The 26425-nt window shown below is 43.8% G+C and overlaps 1 long non-coding RNA gene across 4 annotated transcripts; it reads right to left on the minus strand.

Annotated features, from left to right (window-relative positions):
* Window positions 1-15945: 15945 nt before the first annotated feature.
* LOC120962966 (uncharacterized) lies at window positions 15946-22738 on the minus strand. Of its 4 annotated transcripts, XR_012181956.1 has the most exons (5): window positions 22264-22738; window positions 20878-20906; window positions 19246-20737; window positions 17568-19083; window positions 15973-17473 (listed from the first exon to the last, which is right to left on the minus strand). It is a non-coding gene; the product is annotated as an uncharacterized lncRNA (long non-coding RNA). The 4 variants fall into 4 exon arrangements; XR_012181954.1 differs by lacking the exon at window positions 22264-22738 and having other exon boundaries at window positions 15946-17066; window positions 17241-17473; window positions 19246-22255; XR_012181955.1 differs by having other exon boundaries at window positions 19246-20906.
* Between the last annotated feature and the right edge of the window lie 3687 nt (window positions 22739-26425).

A 26425-nucleotide genomic window follows, 5' to 3' on the forward strand; every position in this document is an offset into this window, starting at 1 on the left:
TTGTTTTGCTTGCCATTTGCAAACCATGCATCCGATTCCGATGATCTTTATATCGATTTCGACCGAAATCATCCCATATTTCCAGTGGCATGCTTGGTTTGCCAAGTTACTGCCATGTTCATCATTTTTCCGTCCGGAGCACGCATATGCATCGCATATCATATCTTGCATATCATACATGTTTTGCATCATGTTGATTGTGCATTTCTCGTGATTGATTGTGGTTCCGTTTGCTTGTGTTCTTGCCTTGGGTAGAGCCGGGAGACGAGTTCGCGAACGAGGAACCTGTTGAGTACGCTTACGAGGATCAAGCTTTCGACAACTCTGAGAACCTTGCAGGCAAGATGACCACCCCTCGAAATCACTTCTATCTTTGCTTTGCTAGTTGTTCGCTCTATTGCCATGCTCTGCTACCTATCACATGCTATATCATGTCTCCCATTTTGCCATGTCAGCCTCTAACCATCCTTTCCTAGCAAACCGTTGTTTGGCTAAGTTACCGCTTTTGCTCAGCCCCTCTTATAGCGTTACTAGTTGCAGGTGAAGTTGAAGTTTGTTCCATGTTGGAACATGGATTTGTTGGGATATCACAATATCTCTTATTTAATTAATGTATCTATATATTTGGTAAAGGGTGGAAGGCTCGGCCTTATGCCCGGTGTTTTGTTCCACTCTTGCCGCCCTAGTTACTGATATACCGGGATTATGTTCCTTGAGTTTGCGTTCCTTACACGGTCGGGTGATTTATGGGACCCCCTTGACAGTTCGCCTTGAATAAAACTCCTCCAGCAAGGCCCAACCTTGGTTTTACCATTTGCGACCTATGCCTTTTTCCCCCCGGGTTTTCTAGAGCCCGAGGGTCATCTTTGTTTTAAACCCCCGGGCCAGTGCTCCTCTGAGTATTGGTCCAAACTGTCAGTCGCCGGTGGCCACCAGGGGCAACTCTGGGCCGGCCTATCGGAAGCTTGGACAATCCGGTGTGCCCTGAGAACGAGATATGTGCAGCTCCTATCGGGATTTGTCGGCACATTCGGGCGGCTTTGCTGGTCTTGTTTTACCATTGTCGAGATGTCTTGTAAACCCTGATTCCGAGACTGATCGGGTCTTTCCGGGAGAAGGTTTATCCTTCGTTGACCGTGAGAGCTTATGATGGGCTAAGTTGGGACACCCCTGCAGGGTATTATCTTTCGAAAGCCGTGCCCGCGGTTATGAGGCAGATGGGAATTTGTTAATGTCCGGTTGTAGAGAACTTGTCACTTGACCCAATTAAAATACATCAACTGCGTGTGTAGCCGTGATGGTCTCTTCTCGGCGGAGTCCGGGAAGTGAACACGGTCTGAGTTATGTATGACGTAAGTAGGTGTCCAGGATCACTTCTTGGTCATTGCTAGATGACGTCCGTTCCGTTGCTTCTCTTCTCGCTCTCATTTGCGCAAGTTAGCCACCATATATGCTTTTGCCGCTGCAGCTCCACCTCACTACACCGTCCTTTCCTACTAGCTTAAATAGTCTTGATCTCGCGGGTGTGAGATTGCTGAGTCCCCGTGACTCACAGATTCTACCAAAACAGTTGCAGGTGCCGACGATGCCAGTGCAGATGATGGCGTCGATCTCAAGTGGGAGTTCGACGAGGAACGTGGTCGTTACTATGTGTCTTTTCCTGATGATCAGTAGTGGAGCCCAGTTGGGACGATCGGGGATCTAGCATTTGGGGTTGTCTTATTTTCATCTGGATTTTGACCGTAGTCGGTCTATATGTTTGTATTTTGGATAATGTATGATTAATATTTATGTATTGTGTGAAGTGGTGATTGTAAGCCAACTCTTTATCCCATTCTTGTTCATTACATGGGATTGTGTGAAGATGACCCTTCTTGCGACAAAACCACTATGCGGTTATGCCTCTAAGTCGTGCCTCGACACGTGGGAGATGTAGCCGCATCGTGGGCGTTACACTTAAGCAAATATGCATTGTGTGCAGTGGATTAGGATCAAGATTTTGGTTCTGAAAGAAAGAGAGAGACAGCGGATCATGTTCTTGCTAGGGTCCAATACTAAGAGTTGGCAATGTTGATGAGAAATAAAAAACGTGTGCTCATTGACCGGTTTTCTCTGCATCACCAATCATATTTGAGTTGGTAACGTACAATATTTTGTCTTTCAGGTTTCTAGGTATCTGCTGCAAGGCTTGGATTGACAGATGTTGGGCTGATCTCATATAGATAAATGGTAGATCAAGGGCCTTTAATCACTGAAGTAGTATCCATATGTATGATTAGTGATGCAGATAATGGATATGGAAATTGTATGAATGTCAAGTGGAGAGTTAAATAATTTATCAATGCTGATTTTACTGGAATTGTTCTTGAAGATCAGGTATTCATTTCAAGTAATAATATCCTTACTCTTAGAATTTAGCATTACTTTGATACTCTACCAGTGTTGTGTTGTTTACTAAATTTTCTATTTGTTTTGCTTTTGTAACCTATTCTATGTGCACAAACTATCACACCACTGAACTAGAATGTTGTACAGGAACCTGAATGTCATTTTACGCACAGTTTACTTTGTATATAGTTCTTTTTAGAACAAACACCTAGATTCAATAAATTTCTTGCTTTGACATGTTACTTCTTAATAGGATCTTGAGATGTGATTTCAGGAAATGGATCATTTCCGGTCCCTTTGTTTTTGTTCTAAAACTATGAAAGCTAGAGAGTGACATTCATATCTTTTTGCGGGGCATCATTTATAACAGTTCATTATTTTTAGAAGGGATTACATTGCTTTGTAGGCATTGCATTTAGTCTCCTCCTCCCCACCCCCTCGGCGCCCAGTAGGAGTAACGCCGCTCACCGCCGGCCCTCACGGGAGTGGTCGCTGCCCCCGGTCAACTACAGTCGCCTCCGTTACCACCCACCGGTAGGAGCCCCCCTCGCCGCTCCCCCCTTCTCCACCATTTCATGTCCATCACTGGTAGGAGCATCGGCTGCTGCTGGCCCAGCGGCTTTGCCTGGAGGCATCGCCATTGACTGGAGGTGAGATGGTGGGCGCCCAATTTTGTTGTATTCCATTATTAGGTGCTATGTCCGTGTTCTTGCCTATGCCTGAATGGTTGCTCCAGTTGTTTGCAGATAACTATCAAGTAGTTGCACTTTCTATGAAGATGCAAACCTGCTGGTGCTGGTAGCTTCACTAGCTGATTAAATTTAGTTTCATGTTTACTTTTTATTACCAGTCTCTTTGAAGCTTCCCCCCGTTAAGAGCTTTGGGAGTTGAAGTGATTACAATTTTGGTAATGAAATCAAGTGCTACCTTGACAGATTTCACTTGTGATGTTGGCTTAGCTTTGAATGAAGTGGGTGCCAGTAAAAACTCAGTTCATGCTACAGAGATGTTGCAGATGCAAGTGAAGGGTGAGTTTATAATTTAGTTATGATTATGATTCCATTATCAACCTTACAATCTGGTTACTTACTTTTGCTAGATGCTTGATGTTTCTTTTCAATTGGAAACTTGATTTCTTAGTTCGCTTCTCAGTCGGTTAGGCATGGTAATTGGTAATATGTATGTTGTTTGTCTGTGACCTTGGCCGTCGAATCTCGAGCTCTGCAAAAGATGGAATTGGGGTTCCTGGAGAAACATCAATTGGATCTGGTTAGAACATCTTTTATGTTCCTTTGCCCTTTGTATAGTATCGAGTACTGAGTAGTTTACTCGATTGAGCAGTTCACATGCTTAACATGAATTTCCTAGAGGTTCAAAAGTTAAATAAAAATGATAGAGATTAGGGTCATAGGTAGAGTAGAAGTGATGAGGACATCAATACCATTGTTACACCCACAGCCCCTACTACTACATATACTGGACCAATTACTAGAGCTCGCGCACGCCAATTAAATTATCAGGTACTTCCGTTTCTTGGTAATGATTCTAATGTTCATGAGAATATGATGCTGCCTAAATTGGATACATTTGTTTTGCTTACAAATGAAGGGCCTGACATGAATAAGAGGGATGAACACTGGAGCAAGACCAAGCCTGGAGATGATGGCATGCGCAAGGGGAACAAGAACGGAGTTACAAGTGATGATTTCAAGACTTGAAGCCACCATAAGGAGTGCATGAAGCCTTGGACAAAATATACAAGATGCCACTTCATAAATTTCGTCCAGAGGCTATTCTAGGTGCTGCGTCACCTTATTATTGGGCCAGGCCCATGTAATTTCGAAATACTTAAGTATAGGCTATTTTTAGAGTCCGTATGTGTGGGGAAACAAGAGTTAGGGTTGGTTTCGGACCCCTTCCTCAAGGGCCACGAAATCCCCCCTCTTCCTCCATATATACAGCGCTTAGGGCGTCGTTTAGACTTTGGGTTTTGTTTAGATTGAAGTTCACCATAGCTGCAACTTCGCGTACTTCGTTTGTGTTCAACGACCAGACAAAGGCGTCACAGAACCCCACCTTGATCAATAAAGCTTTCCTCTTATATTCGCAATATCTAGATTGCAATCTTAGTTTCTTGCTTGTTCTTCGTTTGCCTGCAGGAAACAGACCTTCGTGGTCAGGTTGATCGTGCTCCGGCATGGTCAATAACCTCTCGGAGTTGGTTTAGCGATTGCTAAGGCGCGACGTCCTCTCACGTTCGTAGTCGGATCGTCAAAGTCGACTTCCTCCAAAACGATAGCGACCATCTCATCGAAAGATCGGGACCCTCGCCTCTATCAAGTGGTATCAGATTTCCAGGTTGCTCGGTGAGATTTTACAGTTTTTCGTAGTTTAGATCGAGTTTGTTCTTCATACCTACAGTCCACGAAAAAGCCAAAAAAAATTTAGGGTTAGTTCTTCATATCCGAACCAATCTGAGCCTTTGCATAATCTTTTCTGTATTTGCTTTGTTGAATTTGCGGTTGCATCATCGTGTCAAGTTGCTGGTCTTAGCGTCTAGTCCTTTAGAGTTTCGAGTTCTGTTCACAGGTTGTCACGTCGCCGCTGCCATATATCACCACTGCGTCATCATCATCATCATCGCTCCTGCCATATACCACCACCGCACCAACTTCATCGCCGCTGCCATATGCCACCACCACATATTCACCGCCAATCCGAGCCCATATACGCCACCACATATCCGCCGCCATCACGCCAATCCGAGTCCACCTGCAACATATATCCGCCACCAGTCCGAGTTCCACCAGATTCATCTCCGCCACCAGTCCGAGTTCCACCAGATTCATCTCCGCCACTAGTCCGAGTTTCACCAGATTCATCTCCGCCACCAGTGCTAGTCCGAGTCCAGTATTTTGGTACTCTGTTTTGGATTTCCATATCACGCCATACTCCGAGTCGTGACAGAGTAGGACTCCCGAACTTTCGTGCTACACGTACAAGAAAAATAGTTCCAGTTTAAAAAAAACTAAGTCTGGAAAATTCTGGCTAGGCAGTTTTTAGGCCATTTGTAGACTTTTTCGAAAAAAATTGTTGCGGGGCAAACAAACAGAGGGCAAAAAAGTGCCAAAAAAAGTGAAAAGAAGAGAAAAAAATTCAGAGTGTGCTCCTCCCTTGTTCACGTGCAGCGCCGTGATTTTGTTAGTGTTCTAGGCTTGCGTCTCTAGCACGGTCTAGCCTAGGACCAACACGGTACCGGCGTTGAGCGTTTATTCAACTTTGCATCTCTGAATTGATTATTGCAGACCTTTTTTGCTACCATATTATAAGCCTTCTCAGCTCCACATACATCTACGCCATGTGTTTGACTCTTCCTGGTAATCGCTCTATCCAAGCTTTGAGAGTTTTGACCTCAACGGTTGCCGATCACCACCTGCTGCTTGGTAAGAACTGGTAAGAATTTGAGATTCGCTTGACGGATTTGTGACTGTCCACCACACCACTGCCACCGCTTCCTAGTAATCTGTAGGATCATATTCTTGTGTGTTTCTATTGCTGCTAACCATGACAGGATCACAAGCTGACGAGACTGACTGGGAGAACATGACGAACAAAGAGTTACATGATAAGTTTCAGCAAATGATGAGTGGACAGGTGGAAGATGTGCTAAACAGATTTGAAGAGTCCATGGAGAAGATAGATGGCATTGAGAAGGCGTTCGAAACAAAGATCGATAACAAGTTTAATGAATTGCTCGCGCGTCTTCCACAACCACCGCCCGCTGCACCTATCGCACCTCTACAACAACAACAACAACATCGCCTTCCAAATCAAGTGGGACGAGCACAGCGCATTCCCCTTGAGCCTGGTCAAACTTCTGGTGCCGCTGTACATACTGTTGATGCTTCTGTAGCTCCTACTGCTACTGCAGAGGTGGAGGACCATTACGAGGATGAGGTTGATCAAAATCAAAACTACGTGCAACCACCAGCACCACCACCACCAGGTCATCCTCATGCATATCATCGCAACGGTAGGGCTGCACCACCTGAGGTACAAGCTCATGACCATCTTCCTAAACTAAAATTGAATATTCCACCATTTGAGGGTAGATATGTTCCTGATATATATCTTACTTGGGAGTTAGAAACTGAACAACGTTTTACATGTTTACAATATCCTGAGGAGAGACGTGTTCCTGCTGCTATTTGTGCTTTTACTAGTTTTGCATGTGTTTGGTGGTCTGAACATTGTAGATTATATCCTATTCCAGCTACTTGGGCTGCTTTGAAAACTGCTATGCGTACTCGTTGGGTTCCACCATATTATCAACATGAATTGCTTCAAAAATTGTAGCGTTTAAGACAAGGAAAAAATTCTGTAGAAGAATATTATCAGGAATTACAAACTGGCATGATTAGATGTGGTATTGTTGAGGAGAATGAAGCTATGCTTGCACATTTTATGGGTGTATTAAATAGAGACATTCAGACCATTCTCGAGTATAAGGAGTATAATAATATCACTCGTTTATTCCATCTTGCTTGTAAAGCTGAACGTGAAGTGCAGGATCGACAAGCATTGGTGCGAAATAACTTTTCTGCAGGTCGACTTTCATCATGGACACCACGTGCATCCTCTACTTCCACTGCACCAGCACCTCCATCAGGTGCCACCTCCAACCGTGATACAAGAAAGCAGGCACAACCACCATTATCTTCCAAGAGCACACCTGCCAGGCCTGTACAGAGCTCTTCTTCTTCCATGGCATCAACAGGGCACACAAGTGATATTATTTGTCGTCGTTGTAAGGGAAGAGGTCATTATGCGAGAGAATGAAAATCTCAGCGTGTGATGATTGCTACCGAGAATGGTGGTTATGAGTCCGCTAGTGACTATGATGAGGAGACTTTGGCTCTTATTACACGTGAAGAACACGACGGAGATGATTCTGAAAATGAGACGCAATACATGGCTCCTGAAGACGCTGACAGGTATGAATGTTTAGTTGCTCAACGTGTTTTGAGTGTGCAGGTCACACAAGCAGAGCAAAATCAGAGGCGTAATTTGTTCCATACAAAGAGAGTTGTGAAGGAACGTTCTGTTCGCAATCATCATAGATGGAGGGAGCTGTAACAACTTGGCTAGCATGGAGATGATGGAGAAGCTATCTCTCACCACAAGACCACATCCACATCCTTACTACATCCAATGGTTCAACAACAGCGGCAAGGTTAAGGTAACACGTACTGTTCGTGTGCATTTTAGTATCTCTACATATGTTGATTATGTTGATTGTGATGTGGTACCCATCCAAGCATGTTCCTTATTACTTGGTAGACCATGGCAATTTGATAAAAATTCTGTACACCATGGTAGAAACAATCAGTATACTCTTGTTCATAAGGATAAAAATATTACTTTGCTTCCTATGACTCCTAATTCCATTTTGAAAGATGATATTAATAGAGCTAATAAAGCAAAATAGGAGGAAAATAAGAGTGAAATCAGATTGTGGCAAAAGAATTTGAACAACAAATGAAACCTCATAATAAACCATCTAGTGTTGCTTCTGAAATTAAATTGAAAAGTGCATGCTTACTTGCCACAAAATCGGATATTGATGAGCTAGATTTCAGCAAATCTGTTTGTTATGCTTTTGTGTGCAAAGAGGCATTATTTTCATTCGAGGACGTGCCTTCCTCTTTGCCCCCTGCTGTCACTACCATTTTGTAGGAGTTCGCCGACGTCTTTCAACAAGACGTGCCACCGGGATTACCACCTATTCGAGGAATTGAGCATCAAATTGACTTAATTCCCGGTGCATCGCTACCCAACCGTGCACCATACTGTACCAATCCAGAGGAGATGAAGGAGATTATGCGTCAAGTACAGGAGTTGCTCGACAAATGTTATATACGCGAATCTCTTAGTCCTTGTGCTATTCCTATTATACTTGTGCCTAAAAATGATGGTACATCGCGTATGTGTGTTGATTGTAGAGGCATTAATAACATTACTATTCGTTATCGTCATCCTATTCCTAGGCTAGATGATATGCTTGATGAATTGAGTGGCTCTACAATATTTTCCAAAGTTGATTTGCGTAGTGGATACCATCAAATTCATATGAAACTGGGAGATGGATGGAAAACAACATTTAAAACTAAGTTTTGTTTATATGAGTGGTTAGTCATGCCTTTTGGGTTAACTAATGCACCTAGTACTTTCATGAGACTAATGAACGAAGTTTTACGTGCTTTCATTGGACGATTTGTGGTAGTCTATTTTGACGATATACCGATTTATAGCAAATCTTTGGAAGAACATTTGGAACATTTACGTGCTATTTTTATTGCTCTACGTGATGCACGTTTGTTTGGTAACCTTGGGAAGTGCACCTTTTGCACCGACCGAGTATCTTTTCTTGGCTATGTTGTTACTCCATAGGTAATTGAAGTTGATAAAGCCAAGATTGAAGCTATTGAGAGTTGGCCGCAGCCCAAAACGGTCACACAAGTGAGGAGTTTTCTTGGACTCGCTGGTTTCTATAGGCGTTTTGTGAGAGATTTCAGCACCATTGCTGCACCTCTCAACGAGCTTACAAAGAAGGATGTGCCTTTCGTTTGGGGTACCGCACAGGAAGAAGCCTTCATGGTATTGAAAGATAAGTTGACACATGCTCCTTTACTCCAACTTCCTGATTTTAATAAGACTTTTGAGCTTGAATGTGATGCTAGTGGAATTGGATTAGGAGGTGTGTTATTACAAGATGGCAAACCTGTTGCATACTTTTCTGAAAAATTGAGTGGGCCTAGTCTGAATTATTCTACTTATGATAAAGAATTATATGCTCTTGTTCGGACTTTAGAGACATGGCAACATTATTTATGGCCCAAAGAATTTGTTATACATTCTGATCATGAATCTTTGAAACGTATTAAAAGTCAAGCTAAACTGAATCGTAGACATCCTAAATGGGTTGAATTCATTGAGACATTCCCTTATGTCATTAAACACAAGAAGAGTAAAGAAAATGTTATTGCTGATGCATTGTCTCGTCGCTATACTATGCTTTCACAACTTGACTTCAAAATATTTGGTTTGGAGACCACCAAAGATCAATATGTGCATGATGCTGATTTTAAAGATATAATGCAGAATTGTAAAGAAGGAAGAACATGGAACAAGTTCGTTATTAATGATGGCTTTGTGTTCCGTGCTAACAAGCTATGCAGTCCAGCTAGCTCTGTTCCTCTTTTGTTGTTGCAGGAGGCGCATGGAGGAGGATTAATGGGACACTTTGGCATGAAGAAGACGGAGGACGTACTTGCTACACATTTCTTTTGGCCAAAGATGAGACGGGATGTTGAGCATTTTGTTGCTCGCTGCACTACATGTCAAAAAGCTAAGTCACGACTCAATCCTCATGGTTTATATATGCCTTTGTCTGTATCTAGTGTTCCTTGGGAGGATATATCTATGGACTTTGTTTTAGGTTTACCTCGAACAAAGAAGGGGACGGATAGCATATTTGTTGTCGTGGATACATTCTCGAAAATGGCACACTTTATACCATGTCATAAAAGCGATGATGCTGTTAATGTTGCTGATTTGTTCTTTCGTGAAATTATTCGCTTGCATGGTGTGCCAAATACTATTGTTTCAGCTCATGATACTAAATTTCTTAGCCACTTTTGGAGATGTTTATGGGCTAAGTTGGGGACTAAACTGTTTTTTAGTACTACATGTCATCCCCAAACTGATGGACAAATTGAAGTAGTCAATAGAACATTGTCTACCATGCTTAGGGCTGTTTTGAAGAATAACGAGAAAATGTGGGAAGAATGCTTGCCTCATATTGAATTTGCTTATAATCGGGCGCTGCATTCTACTACTAAGATGTGCCCTTTTGAAATTGTGTATGGTTTTCTACCTCGTGCACCTATTGATTTGTTGCCTCTTCCATCTTCGGAGAAGGTTAATTTTGATGCTAAACAACGTGCTAAATTGATCTTAAAAATGCATGAGTTAACTAAGGAAAATATTGAGCGCATGAATGCTAAATATAAACTTGTTGGAGATAAGGGTAGAAAACGTGTTGTCTTTGCACCTGGAGATCTTGTTTGGTTACATTTGCATAAGGATAGGTTTCCTAATTTGCGCAAATCAAAGCTAATGCCACGTGCTGATGGTCCTTTTAAGGTGTTAGAGAAAATAAATGATAATGCATATAAACTTGAGCTGCCTGCAGATTTTGGGGTTAGTCCCACTTTTAACATTGCAGATTTGAAGCCTTATTTCGGTGAGGAAGATGAGCTTCCGTCGAGGACGGCTTCATTTCAAGAAGGGGAGGATGATGAGGACATCAATACCATTGTTATACCCACAGCCCCTACTACTACATATACTGGACCAGTTACTAGAGCTCGCGCACGCCAATTAAATTATTAGGTACTTTCGTTTCTTGGTAATGATTCTAATGTTCATGAGAATATGATGCTGCCTAAATTGGATACATTTGTTTTGCTTACAAATGAAGGGCCTGGCATGGATAAGAGGGATGAACACTGGAGCAAGACCAAGCCTGGAGATGATGGCATGCGCAAGGGGAACAAGAACGGAGTTACAAGTGATGATTTCAAGACTTGAAGCCACCATAAGGAGTGCATGAAGCCTTGGACGAAATATACAAGATGCCACTTCATAAATTTCGTCCAGAGGCTATTCTAGGTGCCGCGTCACCTTATTATCGGGCCAGGCCCATGTAATTTCGAAATACTTAAGTATAGGCTGTTTTTAGAGTCCGTATGTGTGGGGAAACAAGAGTTAGGGTTGGTTTCGGACCCCTTCCTCAAGGGCCACGAAATCCCCCCCTCTTCCTCCATATATACAGCCCTTAGGGCGTCGTTTAGACTTTGGGTTTTGTTTAGATTAAAGTTCGCCATAGCTGCAACTTCGCGTACTTCGTTTGTGTTCAACGACCAGACAAAGGCGTCACAGAACCCCACCTTGATCAATAAAGTTTTACTCTTATATTCGCAATATCCAGATTGCAATCTTAGTTTCTCGCTTGTTCTTCGTTTGCCTGCAGGAAACAGACCTTCGTGGCCAGGTTGATCGTGCTCCGGCGTGGTCAATAACCTCCCGGAGTTGGTTTAGCGATTGCTAAGGCGTGACGTCCTCGCACGTTCGTAGTCGGATCGTCAAAGTCGACTTCCTCCAAAACGATAGCCACCATCTCATCGAAAGATCGGGACCCTCGCCTCTATCAAGAAGTATAATAATGAATGTGATCAAGCGGTTTACATTACCACATTGTTGGGACTAATTATCAGTATTCTGTGGCATCTATTTGACCACCTGCTTTCTACCAAAAGAAATGATAAATAAAGGTGGACAATAATAGGTTATATCACAATAGTGATCAAAGGGAAGAGAAACACCTTTTCAAGTCCAGCATGGATTTTTTTTATCAGGCAAATTTATTTTATTCAGATGTATAATCCTATTTTTCTGAGATATATATTTCTTCTTGCTCATTCTTTTGGGCCTAGAGGCAGTAGAATAATTAGAATATGCCTCAAGTGTTTGTGCCATCTGCATACACTTCAAGTCAAAATAATAATGTGCTTCCTGTTACTTGCTCTGTTTTGGTAATGTACATACATCACCCATGATATATAATTGGTAGTAGATAAACAATATTTGTTATCCAGTGAATGATTTTAGATTCTTCCATGAAAGCATCTTCCCCCTTTTGTGATTTTCATTACATGAAATGAGTTACAATGACTGTCGTGATATATTTCTTCTCTGAATATTTATTACCATGGAACTCAACTATCCAGTGTGTATAGTTGTATACCTCATTTGAAGAAAAGAAAAAATCTCAATTATCCATTATACCTGAATCATAAATTACTACTGCACCCTGATCAGGGTGTGTAGCATCAGATCTACACCTTACAGAAAACAGAAAACAACTCAAGTAGTGATGCTAAAATATTTTGGTTTGAGTTGGAGACTTGGTTACAGCAGAAATTTCTCATGGAAAATACTTAAATCCATGGAAAATAATAAATCAAGGTCTTTTATTATTGTTTTGCAGTTTATGAACATGATCTTATTGTGCTACACTTGAGTCATAACTAAACATCACAGTAGTAGCTCATATGCACTCCTGCTTTGTTGTACAACCACTTATTGCTTTGTATTGCCAGCATGCTCTAAAATGTTTGGACCATGCTTTTGCAGACTGCCTTTTTTGGCGAGAGGTTTAATTGTTTCAACCGAGTCAAATGCAAAAGGAACATCTGCTTCCCTCCTGATGTTCGCATATACTGTTGATGTTGAATTAATTATTGAAGACTGAACTATAGTTTTATGGGGAGAGGTTTAAATTTTTCTTCAGATTGTTGTTTTATCCAGGAAATTCATTTTTTCTTCACTTGGGTCAGCATTACTAAACTTTTCCTGCGACAAGGAACTTAAGCAATTCTTGGCGAAAGAAATCCGAAGACTTCGGCAGATAACATATTTGTTGGCATTGACTTATGTCATTCTTGCAACTATTTTAGGCTGCTACCCGATTGTCACTAGCCATGTTTGTATAAATGCCTCGCTTTCAATATTTTCTACTGTTTGGCTGCCGCTTAATGCGCTACTCAGACTTCGGTCTTTTTATATAAATGACCTGCTCTAATTATTATGAACGGTCTTTTGACCTGCAGAACGTATTCCTTTCTATATAAATGATATAATCCTTATCTATCAGATTCTATAGAAGGTTGTCTAAACTTTATACCATGTACAGACACTTGACACAATTGAGTGGCTGGTGGTACAGATACTGCAGCAAAACTTTTGTCATGTTGCTTAATTATAGTATAACTGTGCACATGCTTAGCCACAAGTGCTGTGACCCGGCAACGTGCGCCAAGGCGCACTGCTGGTCTAGTAAGTACAAGGGGAAGCCAAAAGGCTAGAATATAGAAGACCAAAAGCTATCATCAATAGTAACTCTAACACTTACCAAGGATCTTGTAGATGTTGTGGTACTTACCAAGGATCTTATAGACGCCGTCGATGAGGGAGGTGTAGATGTCGCCCAGGTCCAGCACGTCCTTCTTGAAAGTCGTGCCGCCGATCCTGCCCTCACATGAATCCTTGTTCTTCCCCGTCAGCTGTCGCGTGCAAGCAGTGGACGAACGCAGGGGTGTCCCGACAGTAGTGTCCTCGGCAGCGGTGTCCCGACGGCGACCTGGAGGTCCGCAACGAAGGAGGCGGCGCCCCCTCTAGGACCTCCCGCGTCGGCCCCTTGAGGACCCATCGGCACCGGAAAAGGGTCCGAGCTAGGGAGCTAGGGCGTGGTTTCCGTGCACGTAGCGAATAGATCGGCAGCAGCGAAGGGCGTGGTTCCCGTCGTCGCAGCGAATAGATCCGTGGTGTGACAGCTGGGCTGGCCTGTTGCGTGCTCGTGGCATGCTACTAGTGGTAGCAGGCGAGCAGTGACTCACGTATCCGAGGCGGCGGCCTCGTCCATGGTGGGCAGGCATTGCCTTGTGGCGGGTGGCGGGCGCGGATGCTGGATGGCCTTCCCGGTTGCGCGGGCGGCATGGATTGCGTTCGTGCTTTGGTGACGACCCTTCTCCACTATCGCTCATGTATCTATGTTAGCCTAATGTGGTTTTTCGTGGGTGATGGTGTTGTAAATCTTGCGGTGAACTTGGCATGGGTGGTTCGCCATGCTTGGTTTCTCCCCCTTCGTGATTGTGTCGTCTCCTCTACAATAAATATTGTAACAAAGTGATGTGCAGTTTTGTGAACGGATTAAGTAGCTAACCGAGTGATAAAATGTGCCAAATTGTCACATAAGTAAATGTTGCATAAGAAGGTGTGTTGTGCAGAACTATAGATACCCAATTAACTGAAAAGATATACAATGAGATTACACCTACTTAGTAATTCAGCAAGAAGGCGTGTTTGTGTAATACAGCAAGAAGGCGTGTTGATGTATTATAGTGTTAACGCCTACTTAGTTCATGAAATTAGCCACTACATTATAAATTGGATACTTCATTAGCGGCATAACACAATTTGATGAGGACATGACTACCTTGGATACGACCAAAAATATTGCATACATGTATATTTGTGAGGTGATTTATAATGCAAACTATGCAATAATTTATTTATATCATCCAGGACAAAGATACTTCACAAATTTTTGTGTCATGTTTAATTGCAGGTGTATGGGACGTTTGTATAATCCACATACGAAGATAAGGGAAAAATAGAAGTTTAGGTGTTGTTCAAAAAGTCTTCTCACGTCATTTTTGGGCCAAGAGAAGATAGAGTCCAAGTCTCTCACGTTCTGGATTTAGATTCGGACTGCACAGACATATCTGACTCAAAACGCCAATAACTCTTTCATACATACTCCAAATTAGGTGATTCTTTTTTTGTTGGAAAGTAGATTTCGTGCTCTTTCCAACCCAATTGGGTTCACCTTAAAATTCGTCCGGGGCATTGAGTTATCGACGAAACCATCTGACGCTGCAGCAGAATCCGAGTCAAACTACAAGTCCAAAGGTGTTGCATCACCTCCACTTGGGCCCATGAGCCTTGTACGACCTAGGGTTAGTTTCAGGCTGCCTTGGGACGTCCTCCCACCTCCTTGGCCGCCACCCTTTGGTCTTATATAAGTAAATCCATTTAGTAGCTTTTTCTTTGGGATTTGTTTAGTTAAAAGTTAGCCATTGCAACTTCGTGTACTTCGTTTGTGTCCAAAGAACAGACCAAGACCACTTTAGGATCCCCACCTTTATCAGTAATTCATCTATATTCGCAATATTCAGACTGCATTATCATATTCTTGCTTGTTTTTTGATTGCGTGCAGGAATAGACCTTCGTGGTCAGGTTGAGCGTGCTTCTAGTATCATCAGTAACATCAGGAGATTGGTTTAGCGATTGCTAAGGCGCAACGTCGTGCATGTTTATAGTCGGATTGTCAAAGTCGACTCCACCAAATCGATAATTATATCTCATCGAAAGATCGGGACCCTCGCCTCTATCACAATGGAAAGTACGTCTCATCGTAATAAGATGTAAAATGAACACCAAAGAATCTAAGCTTCTGACATATTGAGCGATAAAAGTCATGCTATGAGTACAAATTTTACTTTCAAATTAGGCATGCAGATCGCCTATTGTATGATCTAGCTATCACCTTTGCTATACAAAAATGTTATCTAACGTTGGAATCAACATGTAAAGGAAAGACGAAAAAGAGAAATAAAGTGGAAAAAGAAGGGCACGATAAGGGCCCTTAGACATAATATTTTTGTGCGTGCGTGTTCTGTGTGATTTGATGTGATTGATCTATAGGCAAAATTCCAACAATCTATGGGTATTAAGGTACAGGGTAATTATTTAACACTAAGATTGCAAGAAAAAGGACAATACCTTGCGAAAATGCCGTTTGGAGGCCGAGCTCCATGCAGCTCGCTATCCTGGTCGTCAGTAATCCCATCGAGATGCTGCAGCGACGCATTTATGTCATGTATTCGAGCTAGCAGCTGCAACCCCAACCCCATATTCTGTATTTTCCTACATTAGCATCCCATGTCGTCCACGGCTCGCTGACAGGTTGGTTAGCCATGCGATGCACTCCCCCATCATGGCCCTGCAGTGCCAGCATCACTCACGCACACTCATGAACATGGGCACGCTCACGCTCTCATGTTCATCAGGGGCTTCTGGCCGTTGGAGCCAGCTAACTGGGATCTGAACGTTGCAGATGACCGTTCTCTATGTTTTACACAAATAACATACGGGTTCTAATAACAAAGTGTCACACAGCCAAATCCATACAATCGCTAAAACAAACACTAAGGGCCTGTTTGGTATGGTAATCCACCGGCTCCACGAATCTGGCGGAGCACTAATTCCCCTACTCCGAAATTTTGAACTGCAGCCCGCTCCGCTCCGTGGCAGAGCTGTGGAGCGGAGGGGCTCCGAACAGGCACTAAAATTCAGATTTTCTCAGACTTTAGGCGGGTTGCTGCATGCGTTATTCCTGTGGCCTGTCACCCACATTTTGAGCAGCGCGGAGATTTCCTAGGTGCCTTTGGCACATCCCCTCTGGCAGGGCATGTTGTGCTCTTGTGCCCCTGAATTCTACATATAGAACATAATTTGCTCCTCTTCGATGGTTGTTCATATGGAGCCTTGTCGCGGCTGGTTGTTGGACGCCCAGCCGATCGTTTCTTGGACGGTGTTGGAAACACACCTGATCCTTGTGAAAGGGTGTGCACAGATTCAGTTCTCCCAAAGTGCTGCTTGTTCCCATCCCAGAGCCGGCTGAATCTGCAGCCAGCTCTCTATCAGACAAACCAAGCCCATCCCGCACGGCGGCAACTGGCTCGGGGAGCACTTTGACATCTCGCATTTTCTCCATTGCAAGTGCATATGCTTCCACATTGTTGTCACCTAACTTAACCACATCCACTGCCAACAAGTATAAAGTGTTGTGTCGACGAGAAGAATACTTCAGGGGCCCATGGTCCTTCTGGTAGCGCAAATACTCCGGTAGTAGTATATCTCTTGCATCTCTAGTCCATCGCTTGAGCACATGTTTCGGAGGGAGCTCATGCAGTTTTAGGTGTATCATGACCTGGCGAACCAGCAACCAAAAAATGTCAGTTTCATGACCTAACCAACAGCACATGTTTTCGGAGGGGAGCTCACACAGAAAATGGTTTGTAAAATACCGAAGAGGAGATATGACACGCCCTTAAGCGCATGACTACAAACCATTCCATAGTTCTCAAATGTTCCACACTCGCACCTGAACTCATTGGCTGTCTCACTCAGGGAGATGACAAACTCATTCTTGCACCACTTTTCCCTTGACTGGAATTTTATGTGCCTAGCAATGTACTCCAATTGGGGCTTGACTTCTACAAGATCATACGACCCACACACGTACAATGCTTCACCAAATTTCTCAAACATTGTTCTGGTGTAAACCTGCGATGCATGTACCTCGACTGGGATCTTTTGCTTCAGGACAATCCCACCCTGCAAGTGACAACCTCAACAAGACGAATTTAGATTCTAAAAATCTGAGCATTTCAAAAGCAGATAGATTGATAGAAGACTAATCCAAACTCACTAGTTTTGTCCTTTTCTCCTGGTAACTTTCTTCTGAGTTGCCGTCAAATTGCATCTTCTCATATTGCCGGATGAACAAATGCATGGGGCAGCCTGGTGGTACATACCCTTTCAGAAGGTGGTTTGCGCTCTCGCTTCGCTGCGTACTTGTCATCTTTGCACAAAACACACCCATGAAGTATGGCTTCGCCCACTTCCCCCTCACTTCGTAAAGCTGGGTTAGGAATGCATTGGTTTGGAGGCCATATTTTTCAATCATGCATGCCCAGCCCTTCTCAAATTCATCAATACTAACTATGTGGTGGACTAGCTTGTTGAATTCTGGCTTGAATTCACTTCCCTTTGCAAAGCAGTGCCCCAAGGCTCTCTTTTGCCTTCTTCAGGACGTGCCATTTGCACCACCGATGTGCAGTCCGCGGCATGACGTCGCCTATTGCAATTTCCATCGCGCGAGCTTGATCTCTCCCAGCCACAAAGAAATCAAGTAAGATCATTAGAATTTTATACATCAAGCACTCTAACAAATTATATCAATGACAATGTTTTTTTTCTTTTTTTTGTATCCAATCATGCATTACCTGTTAAGATAGTTTTTGGCTGTGACACACCAACTTTGACCCTGCGAACAAATGACACACCAACTCATCAGCGGATTAAATCCACTGAAGGGCACAAAATAAAGTGTTGTCCATGGGCACACTGCTCACACAACTTGCTGGTATACATAGCAGAATCAAGAATTTTTGTTGGGTATATAACTTGCTAGACATATATGTGTTTCTATGCTAGTAGCAGGGCCAGATTCAGAAAAAAAATCATTTTAACAACCCCGAAAAACGGCAAGCTAGCATCATCCATTTCCTTGGTGTGCGAGACCAGCGTTTTTTTGTGATCCGAGGCATCAGACATGTCTCGAAAAATCGTCATAGCATGTTCTTTTTTATTCCTTTATTCTGAACATTGAATCACCCCTGCTGTGACTGATCGCTCATGTGCTACACAACACAGGTAACCCTCCCAAAAACGCTTTTCAACGTTCATGTTGCTTACTAATTTTCAACATGATGAACCGGCCAGAAAATTCAAAATCGACCAGACAAACAGCTTTTGTGCAACAAAACTACGAGCAAAAGCTGATGATGCATATACTTCAGCAGAAAATTAATCGACATTATCTAAAACACAAATTCACCTCCTGATCCAAGAAGATTGGTTTGCACTTGACACTCCCATGCCATCTTCGTCTGGATCCTGGTCCGCAGCATCAGGGACTATATTTGCACTGCCTATCTCGCAGGAATCGCCATCCCTTCATCGCCAAGATCATACGACGCGCACCCCCCATACCAGCTCCTTCGCCCCCTTCATAATCCATGCCGCCACCAGCTCGTCCCATCGGCAGAGAAGAAATCAAAGCCTCCTCCGCATCCTCTGTTCCACTTATGCCGCCTTCAGTCAGTTGCTCACCGGCAACGAGATCCCTTAAGCAAATTCCGCTGTCCAACCGCGACACAAACCTGCTCAGGCAAACGAGAGCCAGCCAGATCTGTTTGTTAGAGGAACAAGTCAAGTCCCGCAAAAAAAAAGAGGAACAAGTCAAGGGAAACTCCGATCGATGGAATTCTAGCTCAAAAATCACACCCCGTAGCGAGAACTTGAGCGAGATTTAGGAATATTACCCTGCTGCAGATTCCTCGAAGAAGAACTCCATGCCGTCCATGGCGAGAAGCGGCGCTGCCGCCCCGCGCCCCACGCGGTGCCGTCCACTTTCTGGGGCCCAAACACGAACATGCGATGCTTAATGGTCGACGCTGCTGTCGCCGAGCGGGCCCAGCAACCACACATTTATTTTTCTCACCAACCAACCTCGCCAGCGCGCGAGGTGGGCCAAATTCGAAGCCTCACGGACCGAACATCTTGTGCGTGCGCGCCAGTATAGAAATCATAGGCCCATGTACAAAGCGGGAACAGAAATAGGCAGCACCGCTGTATTTATACCAGACAGAAATCAGATAGAAACGGTAAATAGAAAAAGAGCGGAGGCCACGCATCACGACGCCCGAACGAAGGACGCAGATACCGGCCTCCATGCAGCTCGTCCACCAAAACGCCCCTCTCAATACCTTGTCCATGTTTCTCTCTAATCTATGCAACCATCAGAATGTCACGGATTATAGACCACGTAATGTTCTGAAGTAGCATCATCAGATCTCTTATCCAAGCGACACAGATTAAGAACATTTATTTATCTTTAGTAGTATGGGGCTGGCGTTTTGGCTCCCGGGTGAACAGTAACAGAAAAACAATATTAAATGTTTTTAAAAAATTCTGAATTTTTTTGTAGATGATTGTATTAGTGTCGCAAACATGACGGTGTTTTGTTGGTAAAACAAACAAATTTGGGTAACTTTTGGTGTTCGATTTGTTTTTTTTTTTGTACAAGCCAAAATATTTTATCTTTTTGCCTCAAAATTTGCAGGTAGCATTTGGATGTGACTAAGTACACCAAAAAATTTTGTATTGTTTTTTTTTCATTTAAAAAAAAATATTGGCCCCGGGAGCCAGCCAAAAATCTACAACCAGTACATCTCTCCTTTGTTGAAGACATCTCACCATGCAAACCTGAAGTATATTCTAGTATTAAAACTGAACAGAAATAAATACTACAACTATCCGAAAATAGTAATATTACAGATGAAGAGTAGAATAACTCATATAATATAAAATGATTTGCTAGCTACTATGAGAATGATGAGTTGTTTTGCAGCACTGCATCTTCTCCTGAACATTGCTATCTCTTTAATTCAGTAATGTATGTAAGTCAAAAGTGTAAGACATAGAACCTACGGAGTTCTGGTTGACAAACATCACACAATATACTTTCAGAGTTCTGATTGACAAGCATCGTCAGGTGCCCAACCTTCAGTCAAGATGACAATATGGCATTATCTTCTCTCAACTGCAGTCCTCCTAGCCTACTCGTGCACCACATCACCCAGTCACGCGGTTGACCCTACCTGTCCACCTGTAAAGTGGGTTGTGGTCAAAACCTGCCAGACGCCGTCGTCACACATGCTGGTTCGGTGTTCCCATGCCAACAATGCCCTAACATGACAATTTTTTGCATGATCTTCAGGTAGCATCACCGGCCAGGATATCGTGGCTACATTCCTGGCAACAAAGGAGGCTAAGATTGAAGAGGATTTCACTGATGTGGTTATAAGAAACAAAACAAAAGAAACAATGGTCTTGCAAATGAACAAAAGCACAAACATCTCACTCCTCTCTTTGGCAGTGAAGAAAGATCTTACCATCCTACAGTAAGCTCCTCTCTTCCTCTCTGTGAGCAGATATTGTAAGTTAGAAACTTTGGAGATATTCACTCAACTAAAGAAGCTATAAAATAAGATAATCACGAACATATTGAGCGAAAATACATATCTGCACCTGAGCTCATCTGCAACCCCGCTGACGAAAAAATCAAAACAAATACTAGAAAAATTCAAAATTCCATTTTTTTGTGTGGTAGACAATTTGATGTGTGAGGTCCGCTCCAATTTTCAAGTCATTTGGACATATGAGGAGCTCTCAGCAAAAAAGACAAATTGGGGGTCTGTAAAAATATTTACTGTTCATGTACTGTTTTGGTCCGATTTGTCTTTTTTGCTAAGAGCTGCTTAGATGTCCAAATGATTTGAAATTCGGAGCGGGCCTCACGAGTCAAATTATCTACAACACAAAAAAATTGGATTTTTTTTAATTTTTTTACGAATTTTTTTCTAGCCGGGTGCAGATGAGCCTGGGCACCGAAACGCCCTACTCTAAGAGGTGATACATAGTTTGTGATCATGAAATCAACACAGTCTAGAAAATATGACCGAATGATTATGCCAATAAGACAACAACAAATGCAGAAGAATTCTGACCAACAAAAAATTTAAGAAAACTGACCACCAGTTAATAAAGATAAGGCCAGGAGATAAACATTGATAAAAGATTAATAGTTACTTCTGGAAATATAGAAATAGCATTGTAATCAGTGTGTTGGAAGAAATATAAACAAAATGCATGTTTACGTGTCAGTGGCTATCCAATCAGCTATCTTATGTGTGCGTCTGTTGCTAGTCAATCCACTTTTTCAATCTACCCTGCTACCCAGGTTTGATAGCTCCCGAGGCAAGCCAGCTTTGCTGCCTGCGCATTTTGCCGTCAGCCACAGACATCTGCCAGCTGAAAGACTGATTTCAGAAATATACTGGTTTCAGATATCTTCATAACTTATAGGCATTTCAGGTATCATGAACATGTTTTAGAATGTCATGTGTAGAAAGTAAAGACTATTAAAAAAAGAGGATTAATTATCTATCGATAGTCCTTTTTACTGTTATATGACTAAGGATTTTTTTTTAATCCACACGGGAAAATATATTGCTCCAGCGATTCTCAAAGTATATTGTCTACCATGGTTTTAATCAACCTGCTGTCAAACCGATTGCATATATTGTTTGCCATGGTTTTATTCTCCACTTGATCAAAAAAATCATTCATTCTCCATTAGAATCAAAATATGAACCTAATCAATCTCACAAGACACCTCGGTATGCTGAATAAATCAAGATTAACACAAGCACTAATACAGCGCCAGACAGTTACCAAAAATTAATGACAACGATGGGAGAGGACTGAGATTGACGCACCTGTGATGGTGTCCTCGATGGAACAAAGAGAGTGCTGAAGTCTGGGATGTTGGCCTTCCACGCATCCTCATACATCTGCTACGACTCATGCTAACGACGCCGCCTTACCTTGGATCGGCCGACAAGCGTGGTGGTGCCGAGCATGACCCGCCATAGCGTGCTGTTGATGACGAAGCCGTCGCGCCGATGAGCACCATGTAGTTGCGCCGCGTCCTGCAACCAAGTCTTCCCGGTACTGCGCCACAACGCCGTGGTGAAGAAACGAGGGGAGGAGGTGGGAGTGTAAGGGAGGAGGGGGGAGGCGAAGGGCGCCGGCGGCGGCAGGGGGCGCAGAAACACGTGTAGGTGCAGACGGCGGCGTCCAGCCATGCGAGGCGTGGGGCGGCGGGCGGAGGCGTCGAGGCGCAGGAGTGAGGGCCGCGGGGGAGATTTTCGTTCCTGAGATGCAAGGGGGGGATCGTCCGCATCCACTTTTTTCTTTTTAACGAGGGATGGAGATACGCGGGGGGCGATCAATAATAAAGGCGAAAGAAAGGAAACCAAATATTTGATCGATCGATCGCTTGGTAACAATGCGAAGCGAAACGACAATGTACAATTAGGAAAGGTAACAATCGATGCGTTAGAAAAATTAGGATTTTGAATTGATTTTCATGAAAATAAAGTTTTATTGTTTGGTAACGTGATATCTACCTGCCTGTTTGTGACGTGTCTGGTTAGGAAAATTTGCAAATGATAAGAAAGTTATTATCTGGAGGATGAAAAAAAATCAACATGAGGATATGAAGATGGAAGGTGAGATGAAAATAACCAGACGAAAAAAAACCATGGAGACTATTCTACTAACTGAGACATTAGGAATAGAGACTAGTTGAATGTTCGTGCGTTGCTACGGGCTATAATGCATAAAAATGAATCAAACAAATGATTAAGGTCATGTCCAAGGTTAAAATTCACTTCTCTCTTGTACGGCCGAGTGTTTTTGGACATCAAATGGGCGCCCATCTGATGGCCTCAACCTTTGGTCAGGCGAATACTTGGCGATGGTGGCTACGCCACCTCCCCCGTCCGGCGAGGCCTTGGCCTTTGCCGCCTTTGCCGTGTGTGAGGTTTTGCCCGCACTACGGCCCCGCGGCGGCCCCGTCCGCCAACAGTCCTGTCGATCTCGGAGTCCAGATCGATCTGGTATGCCTAGGGTTCGAGTCCGTCGGTGGTACGATTCCTATTTCCGCACGCAAGGCTTCCCCACCCGATCAGGCTCCATATCTTGCTGGAGCTACGTGGAAAGAACACCGTGCCATCAAACAAAGCTTCCCCCCCTGATCGAAACAAGCCGCCAGATCCAATTCTCGGGAGTAGTCCACCTCCTACCGGGGTGTCGTTGAAGCCGCTGTCATTAGCGATCTTGGCGGGTGCAGTGGAGGTGAAACCAACGGACGGTGGGGGCGATGATGGGGCTCCCATAGCGGACGCTACCCGCCCGAAGCCGGCCAATGGTGGATCCAAGACTGCCCTTGCAGAGAGCTCCGCAGCCGCGAATGCCATCACAGGAGGCGGACAGAGCATGGTCCGGCTGGTAATTGGTGGACCGAGGCCGGCGGCGGATCGGCCGGTGATCACAGGACCTGAAGACTTCGTGAAAGGAGAAGACCTTGATGAGGAAGTGGTGTTGACAGAGTTGTACCTAGAGGAAGTAGGTGTCACAGAGGAACCTGAACGACCATGCAAGATGATCATGCTTGTACATGCTGAACTGCAAGTCCGGAAGGGCACACCAAAGAAACAGAAGCTGGTCATGGAGGAGAGGTACACACAGGAGATGTTGCAGGGAGGTGCGGCTGGAGTGGATAGTATCATGGAGGCAACCAGCCCAGGGGCCGCTGGTCAACTGACGGAGCCAAGTGTGGTGCTCCGTCAGGAGCAATGAATTGCATAAGTTGGAACTGTCGGGGGGCGGCCAATAAACCGACAGTTCGCGACTTAGTTGGCATGGTAAAGGCAACACAGACAAAATTTTTGTTTTTATGTGAGACTAGACAGAGTTCAGAAAAAATAAAAAGATTACGTACTCGGTTAGGCCTTAGAGGTTTTTCTGGTGTCAGCAGTAATGGGTTGAGTGGTGGCCTTGCTCTTTTCTGGTGTGATAGTCTGCATGTTGAAGTTCAATCATCGAATGACAGATATATTGATGCATATGTGCGGCTGCCTGAGCATGATCCTTTGTGGCGGTTGACATGTGTGTATGGGGAACCACGCACCGAAAATCAACATCTGATGTGGACTCTCATGACAAGCCTTAAACAACAATCTGATCTCCCTTGGTGTGTTATGGGTGATTTTAATGAGGCCATGTGGTCCTTTGAGCATTTTTCGGTGACACCTCGCAGTGAGAGCCAGATGCTTGCATTCAGAGACACACTAGAGGTATGTGAACTGGTGGATCTTGGATTCTCTGGCTTACCGTTCACTTATGACAATAAGCAGAGAGGCAGAAAGAATGTGAGGGTACGTCTGGACCGGGTGGTTGCGGATAACCGGTGGCGGGATATATTTGGGGAGGCACGAGTGGTACATAAAGTGTCACCATGCTCAGATCATTGCCCGCTTATGCTACAGTGTGTTAAAGAGGAGACTAATCATGTACGTACTAATTTTAGAAGGTACGAAACCTTCTGGGAGAGGGATGAGAGCCTCCCTGAACGTGTGGCAGAAGCATGGAGGAGTGCAGGACAGAAATTTAGCCTTTGAGATATTCGTTCAGGCCTTGCTAAGCTCATGACTGAGCTACACGCGTGGAGTAAAAAGAAATTTGGTAATATTACAAATGAACTTGAAAAATCTAGAACCAGGCTGGAGGAGCTAATGAGCATGAATGCAGATCGGAATGAGATACGGAAAGAGTCCGACCATATGCAGGAATTGTTGTTCCGAGAGGAGATGCTATGGATGCAACAAAGTCGTATTGACTGGCTTCGTGAGGGAGACCGTAACACAAACTTTTTTCATAGGCGAGCAGCATGGAGAGCAAGGAAAAATAAAGTGAAAAGGCTAGTTGATGATAGCGGTGGCAGCCACGGGGAGCATGAGGTAATGGCTAACATGGTTAGTTTATATTTTCAAAACCTCTTCACCCGTGATGACTCACTTGTGCAACAGCATCTCCTGGACTTATATGATGAGAGAGTTACTTCGGAGATGAATGACCGTCTGTGTGCTGAATTCAGTGAGAAAGAAATATCTGACAGTTTATTCCAGATGGGGCCCTTGAAGGCGCCAGGCAAGGACGGCTTCCCAGCGAGGTTTTTTCAGAAAAATTGGCTAGTTATGAAGGGCGAAATTATCAAGGCTGTTCAGGAATTTTTCCGGACAGGGGTTATGCCAAATGGTGTGAATGAAACGGTAATCGTCCTTATTCCTAAGGTTGATGAACCTGTTCGAATGACTGACTTTCGGCCAATAAGTCTATGTAATGTCATTTACAAAATTGTTGCTAAGTGCTTGGTGAACAGACTCAGGCCACTTCTTGATGAGATTATATCACCTTCCCAGAGTGCATTTGTGCCAGGTAGACTGATCACAGATAATGCACTACTTGCCTTCGAATGTCTGCATTTTATTCAGCATGAGAAAAATCCAGAAAATAGCTATTGTGCGTACAAGCTAGACCTGTCAAAGGCCTATGACAGGGTCGACGGGGGGTTCTTGAAGCAAGCGATGGAGAGGATGGGTTTCTCTCACCGGTGGGTGCAATGGATTATGACATGTGTCACCACGGTGAGCTATTCTGTTAAATTTAATGGAGCCCTTCTGGATTCGTTTGCACCGACGCGAGGGCTTCGGCAAGGTGACCCCTTATCCCCCTTTTTGTTCCTCTTTGTGGCTGATGGATTATCTGCTCTATTGAGACAGGGAGTGCAAGATCATGCCTTCCAACCAGTGAAAATATGTAGTAGGGCGCCGGGAATATCACATCTCCTGTTTGCAGATGACACACTCTTATTCTTTAAAGCTAGCGTTGAGCAAGCTCAGTATGTAAAGGGTGTCCTTCAGAGTTACGCGGGAGGCACGGGCCAGCTCATAAATCCGCAAAAGTGCTCTATTCAGTTTGGTGACAACTGCCCTTTGGTGATACAAACAGCAGTTAGACAAGTACTGCAGGTAC

The sequence above is a fragment of the Aegilops tauschii genome, chromosome 4 (genome assembly GCF_002575655.3).
Source record: "Aegilops tauschii subsp. strangulata cultivar AL8/78 chromosome 4, Aet v6.0, whole genome shotgun sequence".
Taxonomy (NCBI): Eukaryota; Viridiplantae; Streptophyta; class Magnoliopsida; order Poales; family Poaceae; genus Aegilops; species Aegilops tauschii.